This window comes from Fukomys damarensis, unplaced genomic scaffold, assembly GCF_012274545.1.
Source record: "Fukomys damarensis isolate Sample0158 unplaced genomic scaffold, DMR_v1.0_HiC HiC_scaffold_36, whole genome shotgun sequence".
Lineage (NCBI taxonomy): Eukaryota > Metazoa > Chordata > Mammalia > Rodentia > Bathyergidae > Fukomys > Fukomys damarensis.
The window spans coordinates 45,216,657-45,227,312 of record NW_022900948.1 but is presented as its reverse complement, the minus strand read 5'-3'; positions in this window follow the sequence as shown (position 1 = coordinate 45,227,312).

The following is a 10,656-nucleotide window of genomic DNA, read 5'->3' as shown; positions in this document are numbered from 1 at the left end:
GGGGAGAGGGGCCGACTGGGGCAGCGGTCCGCAGGCTGCCTGGACACTTCCCAGTGCCCGGCCACTCGTGCCGCCGCCCCCAGGCGACTCGGCTGCCGGCTCAGAGCTGGGCACCTGTGGGTTTGCGGCAGGATCCAGCGCAGGGCTACTTCTGCAAGTTCTCGCCTATGGGGACCAGAAGGGGACCTTTGAGGAGGCCTGGCTGCCAGCCCGGAGCCTGGCCAGGTGGTAGCAGCAGCAGGGACCCTCCCTGGGTCGGAGGACAGACCGCAGGCAGGGAAATGGGGAGTGGGCTCCCCTTTCCTGAAGGACCAGGGGCCTCGCGTTGGCCCTGTGGCCTGGCTGCTCCCCGTGCTCCTCTTGGCCGTGGACCTCAGCGAGTGACACTTCGCAGCCCTCTGCAGGCCCCACACTGGCCACCTGTGTGTCGCCCGGGCTGCGGGTGCTTCCGGCCCAGCGTGCCCAGGGTGGCGGTGAGGAGCTGCCCAGAGACAGGAGGGGGTGAGACAGAAGCCAGCTGCAACGGAAGCCCCGTGGGCCCTCTCTGTCTTGTACAAACCCGGACACCAGCTCGCCAGGGTGCCGGTCACATTGCAGAGGCCGCGTGGAACCCTGTTCCTGTGGGGGCAGCGGCCCGGCCTGGAGCCAGCGTCTGTGTCAGTCCTGCGCGCCCGCCACTGACGCAACATCAGATGAGCTCCCACCTGTGATGCTCTGAGTCGCAGGTGTGTCTGTCTGGCAGATGTGCTGGAGCACAGCCAGCGGGGACAGGGCAGGGCGCAGCAGAACAGGTGAGGGTGGCTCAGGAGCCCGAGTCCAGGTTAGCAGCACGAATCAGCCCAGCCCCTGTCCAGGAGCCCAAGGGCAGGGTGGCACCACTAGGTGATTGGGCGCTGGCTGAAGGGGCACCACCCGGTCACCCCACCCCCAGCTTCCTCCTGGGCCCCCTTCAGAGCCCTGCACACTGCCCTGGGCCTCAGGGAGCCCCCAGCCTGGCTGTCACCTGAGAGGGGAGGGAGGGACTACAGGAAGCAGGGGACGCTGTGCGGAACCGCCAGGACCTGAGACGTGCAACCAGCCAGGGGGGTCCAAATGGTCATTAGGGCCCCGGTCCCAACTGGATGTTGGGTGGCGGCATCCCCGTGTCCCATGATGTCACCTTCCAAGCCTCCTCCTTTCCCTTGGTGAGGAAAGTGAGCCGAGCAGAGGGCCTTCCTTTCTGTACCCCAGGTCTTGGCAGGAACCACCCAGCCTCTCACGGGCAGGCTCCGTAACAGCCAGGGACCCTTGTTCCCAGAACGAAGGACAGCACTGAGAGCTGGTCTCCAACTGCATCGCCCCGACCCTCGGCTGCGTGTGAATGGGGTTACTGACACCTGTCCCTGGGGCGGCAGTGACATTCTGGTGCCCACCTCCTCCTGGCACCGGCCCCCAACCACAAAGGGTTTGTCTGGGGCTGGAGCCCCGTTCCCTCGTCTCGGGCAGAGACCTGTGGAATTAGCGAGCCAGCCAAGCGGTGAAACATGAACTGCCAGCCGCATCCGTGAAGCCCGGGGGACTCGGGTTCCCAGGCAGAGGAAGGAGGGCCAGGGGGACCTGTGCAGGGCCTGCCTGCCAGCAGCCATGCAGCCCTGTGCCACGGCTGGAGGAGCCGTGACCTGAGGGGGCTCTGAGCCAAGAGGCAGGGGCACCCCTAGGACCTGTTTCTCCCACTTTCTGCAGAAGGGACTGGGGCTCAAGGGTGAAGGGGTCCCAGCAGCCTTGGGGTGTCTGGTGACGGCAGTGGTGTGGGGTCCGAGGGCTGGGGGACTGAGGCTGAGGGGAGCATGGGGTGGGATGGTCACCGCCAGGGGTGTGTGCACTTGACGTCCTGTGCGTTCCTGTTTCCAATAAAGTCACCTGGTGACCCAGCCGCGGCCTCTGTGCCAGCCTAGCTCAGGGCCCCTCGGCATGGCATGGGCGGGTCTGATACCCAGGACAGCATTCCCCAGGCCTGGGGTGCGGGTTCGGAGCTGATGACCTTGAGCCCCTCACCAGGGTGGGGTAGCTGCAGCTGGAGGGTGGGGGTCCTGCCCCTGGCGAGGGCTGACAGCCCCTGGAGTGGGCTTGGGGGACCTGGGCCTGCCCACCTGCACCTCCGCTTGGTGTCCCTGGGTGCTGAACTGTCCCCGCAGCTCTCTCCCGGGGCTGGGACTCCAGCTCTGGGGTAGCAGACACTGTTAGGAACTAATGGTTCCTAATGGCTATTTAGTCATAGAACCGACTTGAGGTTTGCGGTAAAATCATGCCCTGGGTTCATTTACCAGAATTCGTTTATGAGCACTGGTATTAGAGGGGACTTGGGGGCCGGGGGAAGAGCTGCGCGAGGCGGCTGGGGAGGGGTCTTCGCACCCCACATCCAGGTTCATGGAACTCGGACCTGGCTCACTCCAGAGTCCTCCCTCACTGGCACACGCCCTGCCGGCTGGGATACAGGGCCAGCAGGAATGGGTGGGGACACCAGTCCATGCCCACAGGCTACACCTGGTCCAGCTGTCCCTGCCACGACCAAACTGTCCCCGAGGCACTTCCCTTGGTGGCTGCCGGATTCCACAAACCCCACGGAGTTCTCAGAGCTGACAAGGTCCTGGGTCCAGCGCAAGAGGCTCCCTGAGTGCAGGGCCTGGGAACACCTAGGGGGAAGAGCTCGGCTCTCCCCGCCCCCGGCCCCCAACAGCCATGGAGAGGAAATGCTTCTCCATGGTGTGGGCGCTGCTGTTGGAGAAACTGAGGCTGAGAAGGCACAGGAATGTCCCGGGCAGCAGCTGGCTGGCGGGGGCTCGCATGGCTCAGCGGGGCAGGCCGTGGGTCAGGGCCTTGCAGCCAGAGTCCACGTGGACACCGCAGGGTAGCTCCCCCGGAAGTGAGGGGACGCTGGCCCCTGCCCATTTGCCTCCGGTTGGTGGGCCCTTCACAGCGGCCCAGCTGCTGTCACCCTGGCAGCCTCAGAGCCGTTGGAGCCCGGAGGCCGGAAGAGCATCGGAAAGCAGCCTCTCTGGGCCCTGTGTTCTGGGCACAGGCCGGGTCCCACCAGTGGGACGCTTGTCCCCAAATCCAACACCTGACCTGGCTCCAGCACCTCTGAGCAGGGGCAGAGTGTGGCCATGGGGGGGGCCGGGCTTCCCCACACCGACGGTGCCCACACCCCAAACCTGCAGTGGACAGATGGGACTTCTTCTGGCCTCTTCCCAGAGCCCCACGCACTGGACAGGGAGCCTGACTGGTCACACGAGGCTGGCAGGGCTGGGCCCAGGGAAAGCAGGGGTGGAGCCGTTGCCAGCCAGGCCCTGTGCACCCGGCATTGTGTTCCCATCTCCAACAAAGTCCCGGCATCCCCGCTCTGTGCTCCCACTATGGACGCGGGTGGGCAGGAGCAGGAGGTGCTGACCATGCCCCTTGCCCAGTCCACACTAGCTAATGGCCTGGCCTTGAGACCCATCACTGCAGCCCAAGGGCGGTGTGGTCTCTCTCAGAGGAGTCGAAGGGTGCGGTGCCCACAGCCCCTTGGGTGTCAGGCCTGGGCTGGGACAGAGCACGCCATCTAAGGGACAGGCCCACCATGCAGCTATGTCTGCTAACAGGCTCACGGCCTCTCCGGGAGCGGGCGAAGTGCATCTGTGACCCCCGCTGAGGGAGCCGTCCTGCCGGGGCAGCCAGGCTGGGCAGGACGTGGATGTCCACCCATCCCACGTCCTCTGGCGAGCGAGGCCAGCCCGACCAAGGGAAGGGCTCTAATGGCCTCCGTGCTCTGCCCAGGGACCCAGGCGCTCGTGCCCACGGTTCGTGGCTAATGATGCCGCCACGCTCCTCCAAAGGGCAGCGTCCGCCCTCTCATCAGAACACATCCTGTTTGTGTTGGGTCCTCATTGTGCAGCCAGCGCTGCCCCCTCCGTCACCACCGATGTCCCCAAAGGGATCTCAGGGTTAGGAATGTGCCGCAATCAGCCAGCCGGGCGGGGGGGCAGGACACCCAGAGCCTACATAAAGCGGGGAGCAGCCAGGAGCCACGCCTCCCTGACGAGGACCTGAGGAACTCCGCCCAGCGTGGCACTGTCCCAGGCATCCACCGGCCCCTGGAGCCGCCAGCCACACGGTGAGTCCCAGTCCCAGGCAGGTGGGCCCTGCAGGCAGAGGGTCCACAGAGCCACGCCCAAGGAAGGCCAGAGATAGGAACCCATACCTCGCCCTGCCCATGGCCTCAGCAGCACCAAGTGACCACCAGAGCCCGGCCTCTCTGCCCTATGCAGCTCTGGCTGCTCCCTGCACCTTGGGGCCAGTGCGCCATGGTCCCCAGCTCTCAGCAGTCTGGAAAGGACCCAGAATCCCCGAGGGAAGACGGCCACTTCCAGTTCCATATCGAGACCGACCTCCTAGGACCTGGAGGCCACCCCAGGTGCTTCTATCCTGGTACTCCCAGGAGGACGGGCCAGTCCCCTTAGGACACCGCAGCTCAGTCCCGGGGGAGGGGCATTCCGGGCCCAGGCCAGCGTCACTGCAGGCCCAGGTGAAGAGCAAGCTTAGGAGAGCTGGATTAGGGCAGACAGAGAGATTTCTTTCATTTTTTCAAACTTTCTGGCTGAGTTCCCTTCTTTGCAATGTTTTCAGGGGAGCCGTTTCTGGATAGAGCTCTGGGCAGTTTCTGGAGAGGCCCCTTTCTTCCCTGTCCTAGCTTCGGTGGGACTCCCCAGAGGACGGGCCAGCCCGGCTGCCCGTAGTCATTACTGGACAGGCTGTGTGCACAGGGTGGGAGCAGTCATGGCCACGGCAGGGGCATCCTGGGAGCTTTATTTCTGTTTCAGGTCCCCCAGGCTATCGTGTGTGGTGCAGAGCACCGAGTCCGGGACATCAGAGTCAAGCACAGTTGGACCTGGCCATGAACCCAGTTCCGTCCTCATTAAGCCACAGGGTCTCATGCAATCACCTTGCCCGCCTGGGCCTCATGAGCTGGGGGTGAGGCCACCCACAGGTGGCCTGTGTTGGGGACGCGCCCGCTGGCCTGGCACACCGAGGAGCCAGGCAGCTGTCAGGATGGAGCCTCTGCTTTGCAGTTGTGTGGCCTGGCAGAATCTCCAGCCTCCTGGCAGTTTGACTGGAAAGTGGGGTTTTCTGGAAAGGAGATGCAGAGGCTTCGTGGAAACCTGTCGCTCGGAGCCTGGCACGCCTGCTCTGGTGGTGGGGTTAGGCATCTGCCACCAGGTGCCCGGGTGGTGGTGAGTGAGGCCAGGGCCACCAAGTGCACAAGCCATTTCCCTGCTAAGCAGCTTTGCCAGACCCACTGGTTATCAAGTTGGAAACAGACAGGCGCTTCTTCCTTCCCTCGCAGGCCTCTGAGAGGATAAGGCCCCAGAGTCAGTAATTATATTAAAAGGAGAAGCAACTCCAGTTCACGCTGCCCTCCCGTGGCCACGGGGCCACTCTGGCAGCTTTGGTATTGAAGGGCTAAGCGACCCAGGCAGCTGGAGGGCAAGTGCCGGCCTCACTGGTGTCAGCTCCCAAGCCTGCTGGGGGAGAGAGAGGCTGCTCCTGAGCTGCTCAGAAGCCAGGCTCGGCCAGGCCCAGGCTTCTCTTCGATGGCCGCCAGGCCCCGAAAGTCAAGCTGGCCCCGCACACGGCCTCTAACTCCTCTCTCTTTCCCCTGCCAGATGAGGGGCCCTTCCTCCCTGCCCTACCTGCTCCTCCTGCCATTCGGCGCCTGCTTGCCTCTGCTGGACAGAAGAGAGCCGGTGGACACCGTGGGAGGCACCAGAGCCCAAAGGAGCTGGGCCCACCTGGCCGAGGGCCCCGGCACCCAGTCTCTGTGGGGTCCCTTGCCGTGGTCTGGTGCCCCACAGCCACAGGCCTTGCTCCTTGTGGCCAGGGAGCTGCAGGCCTCGGGCAGAGGGCACCCCAGCCTCCGCCTGGGGAGGCAGGAGGGCAGCGAGGCCACCAGCTTCCTGCCAGCTGATGGCAGCGAGAAGGCGACAGGTCCCCTGGGGAACCTGGCCGAGGAGCTCACTGGCTACAGCAGGAGGAAAGGCGGCTTCAACTTCCGCTTTGGCCGGGGGTGACAGCCAGGGCCCTGGAGCGGCTGCCACGAGGCCTCCACCCCATCTGTCTTCACGGCTGTCTTCTCCTGCAGCCTCCGAGAAGACATGGAGGCGACATTGGCATTTTATCACAAAGCATTAGCATAGGCTCTGTTAGGTGTGTGCTGTCTTTAGATTTTCTAACTTTGCTGAAGCAAAACCAAACCAACAGAAAAACAAAACAAAACAAAAATCTGGCCAAGATCGAAAAAGAGGTGAGCAAGAGCAAGCTGTGTGCAGGCCAAGACGACCAGGCCACGCTGTTCCCCCCGGGCCCTGACCTTCCTGTCCCCAGATGGTCTGAGGGCCGAGCCAGGCCGGGGCCAGGGCCAGGGCGGCACGGCTGGGCCATGCACAGGGCCGTGCGGGATCCAGGTGATGGCGGGGACTCGGCGGCGGGGTCATCAGAGTTGTCAGCTTCTCTGCACGACTTCCACGGGGGCGTCCGAAATGCGTCTGCGAAGCACTGCGTTCAGGGGTGCACAGTGCGGTTCCGAGAGCCAGAACCCAAAAAAGAGCCAAGCCGGAAAACAGGAAAACCACCCTCCTCGTCCCCACCCCACCACCACCAGGCCCCTCTGGCAGGAAGACGGCTGCGAACTGGGGGCTCCCGGGAGAGCTGGGAGGCGCAGGGAGGGGAGTGCGGTTCTGCTACAGCGAGGCTGCACTTCCGACGTTCACAGTATGAATGTGTCGTGTGCGTCTTTTGAAATAAAAGTTGTAGCAACTGCAAAATCATAATAGGATGTTGGCATCTTCCCTCCGGGTCCTCTGGGCCTGGAAACTTCCTTTTCCTGAGCTCCGACAGCCTCTGCTTTCGGGGAGATGGAAATCCGCGCTGCCTGGGCCCGCACACCTTAATTGGCAGCTGGTCAAAGGTACGGGAGACGGCGCAGGCTGTTTTCCTCCTACACTCGACTGCTCCTTCCTCCTCTTCTCAGAATAAGAGCGTCAGGGAAGCTGCGACTCCACCCCGGGGAGCCCTAGTGCTCAGCCCGGAGCGGCTGCGGGCCGGGGGCCAGACGCGCGGTCCTTTCTATCCCGCTGCTGCGCCTCAGCCCTGCATCCGTCCCATGTCAGAGGCGCTGCCACTGCCGAGATGAGAACTTGTATCGATGTTTCCATGGCAACAGCTCCCCTCCTCCTGCAGAGCCTCCGCCTGCCCCTGCTCACAATTGAATAATTTTCCATTGAGCTGTCACAATTAATTGGCGGATTTTTATTAGCCTTTTAGAACCACACTGGGCCGGGCCCAGCTTGGCACCTCGCAGCACTTCAGCGTCTCCCATTCTATGAGTGACTTTCGCTGCCTGGCAGCAGCTCTCAATCCTCAGCAGCCAGAAAAGCCACTTCATTAAGGGTGACAGATCTGAGCCACGAAGCAACCGGGCCGGCTGGGGCGTGGGGACGGGAGGCGAGGTGGGGAAGGCGCCTCCACACACACACACACACACACACACACGGGGCTCCCTAGGCCCCGGGACGCGTCACAGGGACAGGACAAGGACACCAGTCCAGGAGTCAGAGGGAGAGAGGCTTCCGGCTGTGACCACCTGCTGGTGTGACGTCCCCCGGGGCGTCCGGCGAGACGGCCCTGGGGACAAGTGTCAGTGGGTGGACAGGAGGTGAGGGTGACGCTAGCCGACCCCGGGTGCTCACCGCCCTGGGTGTGCAGGAGCAGGTGGCTGGATTGACCCTTCCCACGGCTCCTTCATGCATAAGGCAGCCGGGCACAGGTGATTACATCGCTGACCCACGGCCAAGGGCAGAGGGATGCCTGCAGCCAGGCCCCTGGCCCAGTCCACTCTCCGACTCTTACACAGATGCCTGCCCGTGGTCACTAGTTGAGAGCGCCCGGAGAAGAGCCAGCTGGACCGTCCTGCTCAGCTGGGTGTGCACTGGCAGGTTTTTAATTTAGCAAGATTAGATTAACCTCAACAGAGAAGCCCAGGATAGAGGTGGGAGGGGGAGCCCAGCAATGGAAGCCCTTTCATCATTAAAAAAAAAACAACAAAGCTATTCTTTCCAGTTTGCTCGTACATTCGAGTTCAATAACCCTGAAAACCAGAACACTAAGGCTGCAGAGGGCACTGGTCTGTTACATCAGCTCCACTGTGTCTGGCTAAACTTTCTCTTTAGCCTCTGCCCCGCTGTGCACCCCAGGCTTGTGCCAAGGTCCTGGGCCTTGTTGTGCAACCCTGACCCCCGGATCTCTCCTCCTGGGGGAAGTTCACTGCTGTCTAGGATGAAGGCAAGACTGGGAAGCATTTACAAGGTAGGATGAAATAAATATGGTGAAGGTTAAAAATAATTTAAAACTACAGTAAAAGGCACATACTCTGAAAATCCTCCCTCTCAGGTTGAATACACTCATCCTGTTGTCCTTGCCACTTCCCCCAGCAGCTCCGGAGCGCTCTTTCGCGAGCGTCCTTAGCTGGGTTCCGGCAGCTCCCTTGGTGCCCTCAGCTCAAGATATTTCCCTTCCGTGGCCATTCTGACTGTGGGGTGGAGCCGGAAGCCGCAGGGTGCGAGCCCCGGTGGACAGGGTGGCGGAGGGCGCACCACGGCACTTCCAAGCTCCCGCCTTTCTGCTGGGTGCGCTCGGCCGCAGACCCTTAGGAAAGAGCAGTCCAGAGCTGCAGCGGGGAGCAGCCGAGGTGAGAGATTTTGAGAGGGATTCAGAGCCATATATCTCTTACTGCAGCACCTTGTTTACACGCCTCGTACCTCTGAAGCAGAGACTGGACCAGGAGTGCCCAGCTCACCCCACCCAGCTCCGGTCTGGCTTCTTCTGCTCTCCAATCCCAGTGCCCTGAGTGCTGCCTGTAGCTGTTTGCTGTTCTCATCCAAGACACAGAAAAGGCTTTTCTGGGTGGGTGCATCTAAAGGCATGTGGCTGTTTACATGGATTGAAAACATTTCTGCATTTTTCTGTATATGCCTGAAATATTGATACTTAGGAAAGAAAGGCAGCTGCCGTGCTAAGCAGGGGAGGCACCACCATCCCGACTGTGCTCTAATGCTCAGGACGCCCGGGACAGACTCCAGGGACTTTAATTTTGGCCAGGGACTTGTTGCCACTGGACTGCCAGTGCCACGGCTCAGAGATGGCACTGGGGTGAGGGTGCTGCCCAGGAGGTTGGGTACCACCAGGGGGCTGCACGCTCAGTGTGTTCTGTACCAAGACAAAGCTTGTGGCAGAACACGGTCCCCGGCGCTGTGCTGCATTTCCTGGAGCTGGGAGCCGCACTTTCTATGATGTCCTCGAGAGCTCTGTGACCACTCGAGGGAGGTGAAGAGCCCACGATCTTGGATCAGCCAGACCAGACAGTTCCGTGAGCTCAGGTGACACGTGTGTCTCCCTACGAAGGTGGCCAGTCTCATGCGTGGGGGCTGACTCACCAGTGGTGACCACACACCTACCTGCCTCCCAGGCTGCTGTGAAGACCCGAGTGGTCCGCTCAACACCGAGAAGCTGCCGGCTGTGGCCGTCTCCAGCCGTAGAGCGGTGCCCAAGGGAGCCCTGCGAATGGCAGAAGAGCCGGGGCCCCAGTTCCAGAAGGAGAGCAAGGCATCTGCACCCAGAGCCGCCGGCAGGGGTGGCTGAGAGACCACGGTGAACTCCATAGCCAGGCCCGCAGGCATCTCCGCCCTCGCTGGGGCCACGGTCTCCGGGAGAAGGCTGTGTCGGCGCCCTGCCAACCCCCCGAGCCTCCCCTTCTTCCACCTCGGGCCAGCAGCGTGGCCCTGTGAGGCCCGCCGTCCCTGGAGGCCGGAGACCTCTGCTCCTCCTTGCCCACCCCCAGAAACACAGCCGGCATGTGGAGCATGAGCAAGGGGCACTCAGGCGGGGACGGGAAGTGGGCCCAACGGTGTCCTCGGAGGGCTGGCAGTGATGACCGCAGGATGTCGCCTCCCTCATTTCAGGGCCCGGGGACGGCCTGGTGGCTACAGCACCAACGACCCAGATGGGCCTGAGAGCAGAGCAGTGTGCGACTTGGCCCGAGGACGAGGGCCGGGGCGACCCCGGGCCCCTGGCGGTGACGTCCTCATGGCCGCCCACCCTCATTCTGGCCCGTGGACCCCAACACGGGACCTCAGCCCCTCAAGAACCCCAAGCCCCGCCTCCACAGGCACCGGCTCAACAACAGGGAGGAGACAGACCAGGACAATCTGCCAGTGATTCTGTAAACACTTATTTATTTAAAAAATACTACAGAGGAGAGATCTTGATTCAAAAAACACAGAGTCGTATACAGAAAGAAAATGTATGGGACCGAGGGAGAAACAGGAGACCACGAACCCTCCAGAGAGAACACAGTGGAAAACTATTTACACGCCATTTATAAAAGAGCGAGTCTATAAAAGTGTAATTACCAAAGTGTAAATGCAAAATAGAGTGGCACGGCAGGTTAACAGGAAGGGCTGGAGGCGTTTGGTTTCTTTTGCAAGGCCGCTGTGGTGTGGTGGGGCCTCCCGCACCGCGGTGCTGTGCGAAGTCTCCAGAGTCCGAGCCGGCGGTGAGCACCCACGCCGGGGGCTGCTGGCAGGA